At 41.4% G+C, this 16,321-nt stretch overlaps 2 pseudogenes; one reads left to right on the top strand and one right to left on the bottom strand.

Annotated features, from left to right (window-relative positions):
• Nucleotides 1-102: 102 nt before the first annotated feature.
• Nucleotides 103-3,367, bottom strand: LOC115105977 (PR domain zinc finger protein 8-like; annotated as a pseudogene).
• On the top strand, nt 3,216-16,112 carry LOC115105974 (anthrax toxin receptor 2-like; annotated as a pseudogene).
• Nucleotides 16,113-16,321: the final 209 nt, after the last annotated feature.

Below are 16,321 nucleotides of genomic sequence, written 5' to 3' on the forward strand. Positions count from 1 at the left end.
TGACCTTACAATCAAGTCATAACACCTAAAATATTGTAATTTGTGTGGAACATAAGCATTTGATGGAAAAATATATGGCATTCAAAAAATGACACATTTTACAGAATTCTGAGAAAATTTTACTATAAAATGTCATCGGCTTGATAATTTACATTATAATAATTAACATAGTTTGTTTTATTAGTTCTCCAATTAGTATCTTCATCAATATGATGACACATTAAAATATCAAGATCTTACCAATGATAATAACTAATTGAACTGAACTCATGTGTGAGAGGTCAAGTGTCCCGCAAGGTGATGGCGTTGTCTGAAGACCTCGTAGATGCAAGACTTGAGCCTCTCCTCTCTCGCCCTTGCTGCTGTTGTTTCACCCCAGACCCTGACTCTGTGGCGTCCACCGCCCTCTTGTGGTGGGACCTCATTGTTGCACCAGGTCTGAGGTCAGGCGGAAGGAGACGTTGCATTTGGCACACCAGTTCTGAGCCGTCAGGCAGAGGGGCGAGAGCCGTGAGACGGAGGGGGACAGGAGCACCGGGGATAGGGTAATCTGGGGGTGGGATCAGCCTGTGGTCCTGGTCCAGAGAGCTGCTGGGCTGTATAGAGGGCGCCTCTGTTTCGAAACACCCTGGGCCAGCACCGGTCGGTGGAGATCAGTAGTAAAGGGAGTGATTGAGGTTTAAGCCCTCCCAAGCAGGGGGGTAGTTTGGGGAACGAAAACAGAGCGTGGGGGGCTGGGAGAAGGCACTCCTCCTGTTCTCAGACAGAGACCTGGCTGAAGGCAGAGGTGACAGTATCAGAGTCAGTGAAAGAAGACAACTCCTCTGAGTGAGATGGGGACCGTAGTGTTTCTGTCTTTGTTTTCTTTGGGTCTCTCTGAGGCTCTACTAGGCCACTAGCTAGTGGATGCTCTGATTCCTTAGGCTGGATGAAGATCTGAGGTCTTCAGGCCCAAAACCTTGTAAGTGTAGTTGGGTTGCTCTGTCTTTGGTGATGTTGTTCTTGTTGATGTTACTGGACAGGTGACGGGAGACTGGGCTGGGTTGTCTTTTTATGGTCAAAGTACAGTATCCTGTGTCCAGTGGATCCTGCGTTATCACCAGATGCTGGCTCACTGCACCTGTCCTCCTCTACCTCTGTGTGTTTCCCTATGAGGGAACCTCTAGTCTCAGAGTTCCTGGTGCTGGACGACCCTGTCTTAATATGATCCATATCCCGGGCTAAGTTATGGAAGTCTGTTGCAGGTTTGCTATCCAGTGGACTTGTTTCTGGACGGCTCTGTTTGAAGGCAGCAGCAGGAAGGGAGTCAGGTTTCACATGGTCAGTGTTGCCTTGACCAGGTTTGGTGCTGTGGCTGTTTGGTTGTCTCTGTGTGCAGAACTCAGTCTCAAAGCATTGGTTACAGTTGGCATATGTGTACGGACCAGTACCTGGTTATAGAGATGGATATGGATTAATATCACGTTATTCTGACAATATTGCTTGACATAAACCTTTGCCAATACTGTTTAAATTGTACAAATGTAATGAATAAATATAGTTATGTATAATTTCAGTCAGTATTAAAATCATGAAAATTGATATGAACAATGTGTATCTATAATGTAATAGATCATATTTGATTACTATGTAATAACACATAGAGTATGTAGACACACCTTTGCTTTGTATCTGCAGTGGGTTTAGGAGAAGAAGCTTGGCCAGGTGTTTCCCGTACCACACCAACCGCTCCTCTTCCTTCTGGATCGTCCTGAGGGCCCTAAAGAATAGGTGTCCGTTCTTCACATAGTGCTCCGGGTTCTGTTCTTCAGCGTTCCAGGCTGACTGGACCAGCCGCAGCCACATTGGACCATCAATGCGCTAAGGCGTCTGCCTGTGTAGCCAAATAGAAACGGGTCTCTGTCATACAAAAACAAGTAAAATACACAATTTTACTACCTGAAATGTTCTATGCATTTCAAACAATGATGCGGGCATGAGAAACTTGCCAACCATTGGTTTGGAACACATTATTTTCAGACGCACGGATTTGGTACGTGTTCTCACCCTCAAAATGTATGGTTCCGTTCTTCGGTCCATAGACTTGAGAGCAGTGAATGCGATGCTGTCATAAACGGATGTGTGTTTCAGCTCATACGGTCCAAAAACGGCGTTCTCGGGAACGTCGTAGGAGATGCGGACGCGCGTAAAAATGTCAGTTATCCATCGTTGCTGAGCTCTCGCCTCTGCGTTCCAAAATAGTTTCGACAGAATATCTGCCTCCAGGGTCTCCTGATAAACATATAATTTATATTATTAGGCTAACAATTGAGAATACATCATTTTAAAATGAGTTTGACAAACGCCAAAGAAACCGTGCGTAAACCACTCTAAATCCAAAACAATACAAAAAAATCTGCGATAAAGTTTGCTCTTCACTTATTTGCACGGTCCTTGCGTGTATTATACAGCGCGCGGTTTCTTGTAGATACCCACCAACACCTGCAATGGAACTGGTCTACTGGAGGAGCTGGTTTTATAATCTAGTCTAATCTGTACAATGAGATTTGACAGTTCTTGTTAGCTAGGTTACATGAATGATCTCTGACAATCAGAGAGTGTCGGTGGACAGTCTAAAGAGGTCATGGGTGTCAGGGGCCAGTGTAGAAGAAGCCCATTTCGATTGGATATTGAATTCATGACATTTGGTAAATAGGGACGAAATATAGTGTATTTAGGTGACGGTGGGTGATGTTCTGGTGTGCATGCCCCGAGGCCACGACGACAAACGCGGGTGTGTGTGCCATAAACGCGCTTTTCTGCGACCTCAGGCGATAGAGAAACCCTGGTTTTTGATGGATCACGCCAATGTTGGAATTCACTCTACACAGTATTCTAATGAGTGATGTCCATATTGTCACGTCCACAATGGCATGGACATTAGAATCAGTCGAATTTAAGTTTTCAAACGAAACAATGTTTTTGTTCAGTGTGTGGAATTAAATTAAAAGTCATATCCACGTCTTTCTATGGTTTGGCTATAATTAATTGCGTATCAAGCTTCAATAAAGTTTGGTTGTTGAACTGAAATAGTTACCTAAATTGTTAATTTAACAAAACATGTTGTCACCTGCTGTCTCCCCAACGCTGGTGAGGGAGCGATAGAGGTAAAAAAAATAAAGGTAAAAAAATAAATAATCATAAATAAATAGGGTTCGAAGTGTCCGGATATCTTGCGCATGCCCACTTCAGATGGGATGGTACAGTATCCGCGGTGATGCGACCGGCCAAATCATTTTATTCTCTCAATTCAGACAATGTATAGTTAACAACTATGCGAGTGGCAAGGACAATCATCGGTATTTACAAAGACATATGCTAGTAACATGTCGCGTAAAAGTAATGTCAGTTTCTTGTCCATTTTTTCGTTGGAAAATCAGTCAGTCTTGAGCCTTGATTTATCTTGTTTAACATACAAGGAAGCGCATGTAAGGTAGACAGTGAAATGTGCAAAATATAATTGAGAAAATATGATTTTTATCAAGGCAATGATCCTCAACGGACAAGGGATTGTATTTCTTCTTTCCTTTCTAATAAACACATTATTTTGTCAAAGCGAAGAGGCATCTTGCCATGGAGCTTTTGATATTTATTTCGTTTTAGATAGGTAAGTATTCTAGCCTCTAAACTAAATGGAAGATGTCGTTGATATGAACGTGACTTCTTGTTCTATTTTTTTATGTTGAAGTATCTTGTATCAACATAATTCAATAGCATCTATCAGGTGTCAGAGTGCACGTATCAAACATTTTATTATCAAGTTATGTGTGTGAAAAAAACAAATGTGTAACAAGTAGTCAAAATGCTAATGTAAATAGTATTAAAATGACTAATGTTCTTTTTCAGTCTGTATAGTCCTCGTATGGGTTTGTTTGGTTCAGAGAGTTTCATTGTGTGCTCTACAGGTCTGGTAGTGTGTATGATAACTGGGGAGAGATCTATGAGTTTGTGGAGCAACTCACCAACCGCTTTGTGAGGTAAACTGTCTATGCTCTCAGGTCAAGCTCTCTATGAGGTTAAATTTGCTTTGAACATGTCACAATCCATCAGGACAAAACCCACACAACTCTCTCTCTCTCCCTTTCTCTCATGATACAAGTTTTCAGTATATTGACTGTTTGAGCCCCTTTTATCAATGATTTACCAAGGGCATGTTTTCACAGCTGGAATCAATAGATAAACTGTAGTAAACACGGTCCTGTGAAAGTGGGGCATATCTTTATCGAGCAGAAGCCTAGGCATTTAACAAAAAGTAGGTCCACCGAACACTAGGATACTGCATGACTGGGATTATTTTTAAACTTAATAATGGGGTACTAAATTTAACTCCACAAAACATTCGGCACATCTGGCTGTGGTGGCAACTGGTGTATAATTGTAGGCTAATGTAGAAAAAAATGGTTAGCCCCAAAGGGTGTGGGGAATAGGGCTATGTAAAGCTACTGTTAGTGTAGTATTTTAAATACAAAATGACCAGTCATTGCTGGAGTTAATCTGCTTCTGCATCTTCTTGGGTGTTTAATCCCGTTTATCCCCTTGTGTATCTGTGTTTGTTCTAGTCCAAAGATGAGAGTTTCCTTCATAGTTTTCTCATCTAGAGCGGAGGTGATTCTACCACTAACTGGAGACAGGTACTACTACAGTAAACATATTTCACCTAACGAGACAGCACACACACTCTCTCGCAGTACACATCATCTCTCAGATAATATAGGACCTAAAATGCATATTTCTTGTTCCTTTGTAGGTATGAAATAGAGGAAGGCTTGAAAAAGTTAAGTGAAATCAGACCAGCTGGTGAAACATACATGCACGAAGGAATGAAAGTGGTATGAAGTTTTGATTCATAGCAGTTATATATATTTTTGTAGTTGTACTGTATGTGTTGTCCATTAAAACATGGCTTCCTACATGTAGGCTTCAGAGCAGATAAAGGCCCAGGTCACACGGTCATCCAGCATCATCATCGCTATGACTGATGGGAAACTGGAGGTCTATCCCTATGAACTGACAGTAGAGGAGGTAATGCCATTATAATAGACTGATGAGCAATAACATAGTACTTACTTTGCTTTGAGCTCTTACTAGTACACAGCTATTTTCCATAAATTCATCTATTGGTCCTCTCTTTTTGTTTCAGGCTAACGCGGCCAGGGAGTTTGGTGCTAGAGTGTACTGTGTCGGTGTGAAGGACTTTGATGAGAGACAGGCATGATTTTGAAGTCTCACTTTATCAATTGTAGGCTGGAGAAGCAGTCACAAACTGCACACAGCCATGCACAAACAGTATCCCTGCTGAAATATTTGTTTACATTGAAATCTGTTGGATAAGCATGCACAATGCTGTAACAGCTGATTGATATTGATAACATAGTGAAAGGAAAATGAGAGTACCAGTTTAATGATTTGATCGTCTGTCCCTCTCAGCGAGCGTTAGCAGTCTGGACAGGAAGTCCGTTGTACTGTAATCATCTAATAAAATCACGATCGTGCCAGCCCTGCTTCCTGTTATAGTTTCATTACATTAGATGAGAGCCTTGGAAAACCGGCAGGAAAACATCAATAGAGAGACAGAGTAATGTACTGACAATGAGGGAGAGAGTGCTATGTCGTACGTTAGATGTGGGAAGGCAATCTCTCAGATGTTGTGTAACATCATAGAGTATGCTTGCATTCTTATCTCTACAGCTTGTTGACATTGCAGACAGCAAAGACCAAGTATTCCCAGTGCTGGCTGGATTTCATGCACTCAAAACCATTGTGAATTCGGTGAGGTCAGAATAATTACATAGAACAATATGTCAGAATAAACTTTAAGACACATACCATGTAATTTACATCATCGTTATTTATATTTTTCACAGATTTTGAAGAAATCCTGCACAGAAATATTCAGTATAGAGCCCACTAATGTTTGTGTGAACGGTATGTTGCAAATATTTAGTTTGTCGTTATACTGATTAAATGTGATCAATATTGGTTAACATTATTATTAGTTTGTTCCCGAAAATCCTAACATTGTGACCCTCCATAACATTCCAGAATCTTTTAACATTGTGCTGAGAGGATATGATTTCACCCGTGGGAGGAGCCAGGAGGGGGTGATCTGTGTTCTCACAGTCAACCAGAAGACCTACAGTTAGTATACCCTACCACAAGCTCCATAATGCATCACATTCTGCATTCCAATATTGACACACCGACCTACTGTAAGAGTGCAAATTGACAATAACACCCCCTAACCGCTTGTTACATCACATTCATTCATGTATAGTACCAGATGCCACAGTCCTTTGTAGTTGTACACCAAACAATGCACTTCAATGCCATTCCTCAGGATTCAATCAATTTCATCATGGAAAGATGTTGGCCACCCTGTTCATTCTGTAGCCATACTAATAGAGTAATGAGGCCATGGAGTGAATGTTGGGGCTCACTATTTTCCCAAACCGGAGAGAACAGAACAGTGTCTTATTTAGTAGCTAGAGAACAGAGACGTCATTCTGTAGCCAGCTGAGTGCATGGAGCTGGTCTCTGTCTCATTGCTTAATATAGAACATAACAAACAATGTCTCTTCACTGAGAGGGCATAGAGATCACACACCCCTCCCTTTCACACTTTCTCTCGCTCCCCACAACCCCTCCCTCTCGCTCTCTCTCTCTTTCCCTCTCTCCCAGATGAGAGCCCTAGTGTGGTGCAGGATGGCTATCTGTTGTGTCCAGCACCAGTGCTGCATGAAGCCGGACAGTAAGTGCTGCACTTGATTCTCTCCTCGTGGAACTTCCTGTAGCCATAAATGGCCAGTGAGCTACTGAGCGCGTTCAGATGGGCAGATCAAAGGAATGGCATGTTGTCTGTTGGTTGCCGTGAGAGAAGAACCATGCTGAAACCCAAGCTCCACTGTCGAAGACTACACACACTTTCATTCAGGGTGGGCAGTTGGTTCGACGGGTAACGGATCGATTTCTTTATAAAAACAACAAAATAAAATAATTCAAGTATAAAAATAGAATAGAAGTTTGGTGGAGATTGGAGAATAAATCCGGTTCAGTCCTATTCCATTACAGTTACCTGCCTGGTTTCGTAATAAAATATAAAACGAATAGGCTGAACCAATGTGTAGTGGTGAGACACACCAAAATGGTTTGGCATACTGTCATTTAAACAGTTTAGTACATGAGGATGTTTTTGTGAGACTTTGTGACCCTGTTAGTGTTTACCCACTGGGCAAAAACGCATCGTATCAACTTTGTTTCCACGTCATTTCAACCCCCAAAATCTTTGTGATAACGTTGAATCAACGTGTCAATCTGATTGGAAAAGCACAGAAAAAGTCATCAACATAAGGGCAATTCTTTTCTCCCAACTTTTACCCTAAATCCAATGACATGGTGACACTTGTTGTTGATTTCACTTTGAATTCACGTTAGTTGACAACTCAACCAAATGTTAATCAAAACTAGATGTTGAACTGACGTCTGTGCCCAGTGGGTACCCACCGTTGACCATGTAATAGTGTTTACCCTGCCACCAGCATGCCTGTTTGCTATGGCACAGTGCCCTGGCATTTCAACGTTTGGTCTGCCAGGCCGATTCATCAATTAAGTTCGACTTGAACTACTTTGTTAGTCTCTTTCTCTCTCAGCAATAACATAGAAATGGGCTGGATTTCCTTTCTCTCTCAATAGATCGATAGATGTGCTGATCAGCTTGAACAAGGGTCAGTCCTACATCTCAAGTCCATTCACTATCTACGCTACAGAATGTGTGAGTATCAGTATTACAGACAACGCCAACACTCAAAACAAACAGCCTCACTCCACTGACATTCAGTTTGGTCAGTCTTAGTTCACCAAAGTCTAGTCTGATAAAGTCCATTAAATATTTAAGCAATAAGCCAGAGGATGTGTGGTATATGGCCAATATACCTCAGCTAAGGGCTGTTCTTAAGCACAACGCTACGTGGAGTGCCTGGACACAGCCCTTAGCCGTGGTATATTGGCCATATATCACAAACCCCTGAGGTGCGTTATTGCTATTATAAACTGGTTACCAATGTAATTAGAACAGTAAAAATATATGTTTTATCATACCCATGGTGTACGGTCTGATAAACCACAGCCTTCAGCCAATCAGCATTCAGGGCTTGAAACACCCAGTTTATCAAGTATTATATATTATATTTATGTTTGGTATAAAGTAATCTGTTCAAGTCTGTGTTGCGTACCAGGCTGCTTTGTTTACCATTCAGACTCAATGAGGGATTCAGATCAAATGTATATTCCACAAGAGGGAAATTAACTTGGTCATGTGCTTAATAAGATGGTACATAAAACATGAAAACACAGAAAGTACACAATAGAATTCATTCAGAGTGCTAGAGCTACACATTTAAAGTGACAGTGTCTCCTGATGCAGTCTGATGGGACAGTGGTGCTGGTGCTGGTCTTGGTCCTCCTCCTGCTACTGGCTCTGATTCTGCTGTGGTGGTTCTGGCCGCTCTGCTGCACTATTGTGAGTGGTTCAACACAGCACTTTTCCCCTTGACAAATAGAAACAGTATGAGTGAATCAGTTAAAATGGTTGTTGGTTGATAGTATATAGTAATAGAAGAAGGCTTCTATTTTACAGGTGATCAAGGACCCCCCTCCCTGTCGCCCCCCTCCTCCCCTCCTCCACCAGTACCTGTGAGTGGACTGTCGCTTAGATCCTTAAGACTGTTGTTTAAATCAACATGAATGTCAGTTCATTCAGCTCTTCACAGGGTTAATGCAGTGGTTTCGCTGTGTCTCCTCCAATAGGAGCCTGAGGAGGACCCTCTACCCAAGAGGAAGTGGCCCATGGTGGATGCATCCTATTATGGGGGAAGAGGTATCGGAGGAATGAAACGCATGGAGGTATGTCAGAATGAGTATTACCCCATTCAACCCCATCTATTTGGGCTGCACTATATCTTGACAGTGAGTTGTGTTACTTTATTTTGAGTGATGTTAGTAACTCTAAATGGTTATTTTGTGCTACAAAAAAATATATAAACAGTATAAAATGAAAGGTGAACTGTATAAAATAACCTAATGTAAAGTGTGTATTAGGTTCGATGGGGAGAGAAGGGTTCCACGGAGGAAGGTGCACGGCTAGAGAAAGCTAAGAACGCAGTGGTCACAATGGTGGAAGAGGAGGTGGATGAAACCATTGGAAGAAAACCAATGCCTCAGAGTCCACACCCCACCTATCACATCCCAGAACAGTCCAGATGGTACACACCCATCAAGGTCAGTTCGGATGCTTTCAAACCCAGTTGACAATGGCAGTCAGTAACTGACTTGATATCTTTAATATTTTTTACCGGTTTCATCATATCTTTGTTTAGACTGGTTTCATCACCACAATTCTCATTGTTTCTTTCTCTCAGGGGCGTTTTGATGCTCTAGTAGCATTACTCAGGCGCCAGTATGATCGAGTTGCTGTCATGAGACCAACAGCACAGGACAGGGTAAGGTACCCCCTTCTATAAAGGTTTCCAGATTACTTCCTGAATGGACTGCATTTAAATGGGATTGACCAAACCCTGACTGCAACAAAAGAAAGAGAAAGGAAGAGAGAGAACAGAAGAGAAAGAGAGAAAAGAAGAGAAAGAGAACGAGAGAAAGAGAAAAGAGAAAGAGAGAAAAGAAGACTGAGCTCTCTGTTTGGTCATTGTCATTCAGTTTTCACACGTTAGTAACCTTGTCTAGCTCATCAGTGGTGAGGGGTAGTAAGGGAGAGAAAGAAAACCTAGAAGGTTAGTTATGACTCTCCACTGAGAGAAGAGGATGGATGTCCATGTTGGTGTGACTGGCCACCCTGACCCTTAATGTCTACAGTGCATTAGGAAAGTATTCGTTCCACTTGACTTTACATTACAACCTTGTTCTAAAATGGATTAATTAAAAATATATATTTTGTGAAGTGCACCAGTCCCTCCTGCAGCAAAGCACCCCCACAACATCATGCTGCCACCCCCGTGCTTCACGGTTGGGATGGTGTTCTTCGGCTTGCAAGCCTCCCCCTTTTCCTCCAAACATAACGATGGTCATTATGGCCAAAGAGTTCTATTTTTGTTTCATCGGACCAGAGGACATTTCTCCAAAAAGTACGATCTTTGTCCCCATGTGCAGTTGCAAACTGCAGTCAGGATTTTTTATGGTGGTTTAGGAGCAGTGGCTTCTTCCTTGCTGAGCGTCCTTTCAGGTTATGTCGATATAAGACTCGTTTTACTGTGGATATATATATACCTTTGTACCTGTTTCCTCCAGCATCTTCACAAGGTCCTTTGCTGTTGTTCTGGGATTGATTTGCACTTTTCGCACCAAAGTACGTTCATCTCTAGGAGACAGAACGCATCTCCTTCCTGAGCGGTATGACAGCTGCATGGTCCCATGGTGTTTATACTTGCGTGCTATTGTTTGTACAGATGAGCGTGATACCTTCAGGCGTTTGGAAATTGCTCCCAAGGATGAACCAGACTTGTGGTCTTGGCTGATTTCTTTTGATTTTCCCATGATGTCAAGCAAAGAGGCACTGAGTTTGAAGGTAGGCCTTGAAATACATCCATAGGTACACCTCCAATTGACTCAAATGATGTCAATTTGCCTACCAGAAGCTTCTAAAGCCATGACATCATTTTCTGGAATTTATCCAAGCTGTTTAAAGGCACAGTCAACTTAGTGTATATAAACTTCTGACCCACTGGAATTGTGATACAGTGAATTATAAATGAAATAATCTGTCTGTAAACAATTGTTGGAAAAATTACTTGTGACATGCACAAAGTAGATGTCCTAACCGACTTGCCAAAACTTTAGTTTGTTAACAAGACATTTGTGGAGTGGTTGCAAAACAAGTTTTAATGACTCCAACCTAAGTGTATGTAAACTTCCGACTTCAACTGTATGAAGAGCAGTTAATCAAGGAGGTGATGGAGTCCAGGTGAGTCTCATTATGCACCTAACGCTGTAACGCTTATGTAACGCTTATGCACGTGACAGGTGTGCGCCCTAACGAGCAGCCTGGTGACCTAGAGGCCGGAGAGGGAGCACACGTGACAGACTGTATTTGGGGAGTTTCTCCCATTCTTCTCTGCAGATCCTCTCAAGCTCTGTCAGGTTGTTTGCGGAGCGTCGCTGCACAGCTATTTTCAGGTCTCTCCAGAGATGTTAGATAGGGTTCAAGTCCAGGCTCTGGCTGGGCCACTCAAGGACATTCAGAGACTTGTCCCGAAGCCACTCCTGCATTGTCTTGGTTGTGTGCTTCGGGTTGTTGTCATGTTGGAAGGTGAACCTTTGCCCCAGTCTGAGGTCCTGAGTGCTCTGTAGCAGATTTTCATCAAGGATCTCTCTGTACTTTGCTCCATTAATCTTTCCCTCGATCCTGACTAGTCTCCCAGTCCCTGACTCTGAAAAACATCCCCACAGCATAATGCTACCACCACCACCGTGCCAGGTTTCCTCCAGATTTCCTGCTTGGCATTCTGGCCAAAGAGTTCAATCTTGGTTTCATCTGACCAGAGAATCTTGTTTGTCATGGTCTGAGAGTCCTTTAGGTGCGTTTTGGCAAACTCCAAGCGGGCTGTCATGTGCCTTTTACTGAGGAGTGGCTTCTGATGTCCACTCCCCCGATTACTCAGTTTGGCCAGGTGACCAGCTCTCGAAAGAGTCTTGGTGGTTCCAAACTTCTTCATTTTTATGAATGATGGAGGGCATAGTGTTGTTGGAGTCCTTCAATGCTGCAGATATTTTTTGTTACCCTTCCCAAGATCTGTGCCTCGACACAATCCTGTCTCGGAGCTCTACGGACAATTCCTTCAACCTCATGGCTTGGTTTTTGTTCTGACACTGTCAACTGTGTGCCTTTCCAAATCCAATCAATTGAATTTACCACAGGTGGACTCCAATCAAGTTGTAGAAAAATCTCAAGGATGATCAGTGGAAACAGGATGCACCTCAATTTTGAGACTCATAGCAAAGTGTGTTAACATTTATGTAATAAGGTATCTGTTTTTTATTTTTAATAAATTTGCAAACATTTCTAAAAACCTGTTTTCACTTCGTCATTATGAAGTATTGTGTATAATTTGATGAGGAAAAACAATTATTTAATCAATTTTATAATAAGGCTGTAAAGTATCAAAATGTGGAAAAAGTCAAGGGGTCTGAATACTTTCCGAATGCATTGTATTATCACCATTATGTGAGGCCTCTGCCCTGTCACAGTTAGTAAACGAAGATGGGGGGATGTCATACTGTGTTCTTATACTCTGTCACGCTGTGTTCGTGTACTCTGTCACACCGTGTTCGTGTAGTACGTGTTAATTAAGACACTGGTCATTCATACTATTGTCCTGTCATTATAGACCAGACACTCTAGGTAAGTGCAGGATGCTGGTCATCGTCTTTCCATTAGTAAGGGAGGTGGGGTCTGTCTGGGGTGTCAGTTCATGTGATAATACTATACTGAATTTGTTCTGAATTACTACACTACATTTACTATAACAACCTTTTGAAATAAATGTTTTATTACATGGTTATGGTTTTGTAAGTTACAGGTCAGTTGAGGTCAAATGTAACTTATTATTATGGTGCCAGATTTCGGTTTCAACTTAAAACTGCAACCAAAATGTACTATTTCAAGCAAAACTCCGTAAAACATCTTGGCTTCAATAAGTAATTGATAAATGTGAACACTGAACAGGCATACTAGCTGTAAGCATGCGTTTAAACATGCACCAATTCCTCTTCCTGGTGTGCGGCTATAGGAGGGCTGGTACTTACAGTGGCTTGCGAAAGTATTCCCACTTTTTTCCTATTTTGTTGCCTTACAACCTGGAATTCAAATGGATTTGGAGGGGGTTTGTATCATTTGATTTCCACAACATGCCTACCACTTTGATGGTGCAAAATATTTTTAATTTGTGAAACTAACAAGAAATAAGACAGAAAAACAGAAAACTTGAGCGTGCATAACTATTCAACCCCCCAAAGTCAATACTTTGTAGAGCCACCTTTTGCAGCAATTACAGCTGCAAGTCTCTTGGGTATGTCTCTATAAGCTTGGCACATCTAGCCACTGGGATTTTTGCCCATTCTTCAAGGCAAAACTGCTCCAGCTCCTTCAAGTTGGATGGGTTCCGCAGGTGTACAGCAATTCTCAATTGGATTGAGGTCTGGGCTTTGACTAGGCCGTTCCAAGACATTTAACAGTTTCACCTTAAACCACTCAAGTGTTGCTTTTGCAGTATGCTTAGGCTCATTGTCCTGCTGGAAGGTGAACCTCCGTCCCAGTCTCATATCTCTGGAAGACTGAAACAGGTTTCCCTCAAGAATTTCCCTCTATTTAGCACCATCCATCATTCCTTAAATTCTGACCAGTTTCCCAGTCCCTGCCGATGAAAACATCCCCACAGAATGATGCTGCCACCTCCATGCTTCACTCTGGGGATGGTGTTCTCGGGGTGCTGCTGGTACACTCTGTTTATCATATATGCATAGTCACTTTAACTATACATTCATGTACATACTACCTCAGTTGGGCCGACCAACCAGTGCTCTCACACATTGGCTAACCGGGCTATCTGCATTGTGTCCCGCCACCCACCACCCACCAACCTCTCTTTTACACTACATTTACATTTACATTTAAGTCATTTAGCAGACGCTCTTATCCAGAGCGACTTACAAATTGGTGCGTTCACCTTAAGACATCCAGTGGAACAGCCACTTTACAATAGTGCATCTAAATCTTTTAAGGGGGGTGAGAAGGATTACTTTATCCTATCCTAGGCATTCCTAGGTATTCCTGGTACACTACTGCTATTCTCTGTTCATCATATATGCATTATCACATTAACCATATTTACATGTACATACTACCTCAATCAGCCTGACTAACCGGTGTCTGTATGTAACCTCGCTACTTTTATAGCCTCGCTACTGTATATAGCCTGTCTTTTTACTGTTGTTTTATTTCTTTACTTACCTATTGTTCACCTAACACCTTTTTTGCACTTTTGGTTAGAGCCTGTAAGTAAGCATTTCACTGTAAGGTCCACTGTAAGGTCCTGTTGTTTTCGGCGCACGTGACAAATAAACTTTGATTTGATGAAAGGTGTTGGGGTTTGTGCCAGACATAGCGTTTTCCTTGATAGCCAAAAAGCTATCTGATTAATGCCCTCCTTGCCTGGTCCATGAGTTTTGGCAGGTTTGTTGTGGTGCCATATTCTTTCAATTTTTTAATAATCGATTTAATGGTGCTCTGTGGGATGTTCAAAGTCTCCTTTGTCTTCATGGTGCCGCTTGCTTAGTGTTGTTGCAGACTCTAGGGCCTTTCAGTGTATATATACTGAGGTGTATATAGGTGTATATAAACAGGTGTATATATACTGAGATCATGTGACACTTAGATTGCACACAGGTGGACTTTATTTAACTAATTATGTGATTTTTGAAGGTAATTGGTTGCAACATATCTTATTTAGGGGCTTCATAACAAAAGGGTTGAATACATATGCACGCATCACTTTTCAGTTTGTTTGTTTTTAGAATTTTTTGAAACAAGTGATTTTTTTTCAATTCACTTCACCAATTTGGACTATTTTGTGTATGTCCATTACATGAAATCTAAATAAAAATCCATTTAAATTACAGGTTGTAATGCAACAAAATAGGAAAAACACCAAGGGGGATGAATACTTTTGCATGGCACTGTACCTGCTCTATACTCGCCTGGAATAACGATGGGGGCTCCCTTCTTGACCGAATGGGAGTGGCTGTCTGTTCAGCCAGTTATGCTCTCGTGCTTGATTGGCTAAAATTGATGTTGTGTCAATGCGCCGGCCCATTCACCATCTCCTCCTTACCCATTACAGGCTGCCTCAATTGAGTTTAATTATGATATATTATTGTAAATTCCAACTCTGCATTGTTCAAAAATGTCCATGATATGCCACGTATATAGCGACTCCCATTAGGAGCTCATTTTGTAACTGATGTACCTTATTTATCTGAGAAACAAGTCCATACATGGTGGGGAGAATGGGTAGATGCAGCCATGCACTATTGTTCATGAGGATTGGGCTGATATGGAGGTGGGGCTGGGGAGGTGTTACTGCTGTAATGAAATATAGTGTATGCCAAGGAAGTACTGCTGTACATTTTTTAATAAGTGTAGAATACAATAGGTACATTTAAGCCTAACTGCTCTCTATTGTAAAAAGAATGATGTGTTCTTAATAACTTACCTGGTAAAGTGAAAGGTTTAAATGGAATAAATAATCTGCATTTTGTTTTGTTTCAGGGGCGCTGTATGAATTTCACCCGAGTTCCCAATCATTAGGTCAAACACACCATAATCTGTGGACTATGAGGCTATGGAGAGAACAGGAGCCCGTATCCGTGGGAAGAATGGGTGCTGAGGGTGCTCTCGGCCCCCTGAAAAAAATATATATATAAAACATTTATTAATACATATTTTATTTTTATTTATATATATTTTATTTTTTAAATACTTCACAAAAGTAGTACACTGGGGCTTTACTAGTCCTGGATTTGCGGACCGATATAGCCGTCTGTATCAGCACCCCCACCCTCAAACTACTTCCTGCGGCTATGCAGGAGCCTATGGACAACATACCTAAAACATCCAACTGTAAATGTGCCTCTCCTAGGACTGATTATTTAACATGTATTTATCTGGAATAAAACAAGGCTGTTCAGTAGCATTCAACAATGTTAGCTCCTCATGTCACCGTTTCATTTATTGCCAGGAGTCATTCAAGTTCATGTCTGTTTATTGGTCATATAAACATGATATACGTGGATATACAATTAAATACTTAACTTACAGTTTCACCTCTTGACAATAAAATAACAATCGTAAGTAATTAAGTGAATAAAAGAGTACTAAAAATAAAGCTCAGTGAATTAAAAAAAAATTGGATACAAAATGTTTTTGTACACTTAGTGTATTTCTCTTATTTTTTATTCAAGCTCTGCTGTTTCGAATGTGGTTTTCTAAATAAAGATATTTTTCAACATTCTGTGGAAAGATTGTAAGGGTTTCACTTTCAAGTAAAACTACAACTGTCGTAGATAATTGTTACAGAAATATAATACTGTCTATAGAAATATAATACTCTCAGAAGAAACTGTTGAATTCAATGTAGACTTTAATGCAAGTTATCAAAGCCGTGCTGATCCGCGGAAAAGCCGCCGCTTCTTAGCACTGGCTCTACTTTTATACATACAT

The sequence above is a fragment of the Oncorhynchus nerka genome, linkage group LG22, assembly GCF_034236695.1.
Source record: "Oncorhynchus nerka isolate Pitt River linkage group LG22, Oner_Uvic_2.0, whole genome shotgun sequence".
In the NCBI taxonomy this organism is placed as follows: Eukaryota; Metazoa; Chordata; class Actinopteri; order Salmoniformes; family Salmonidae; genus Oncorhynchus; species Oncorhynchus nerka.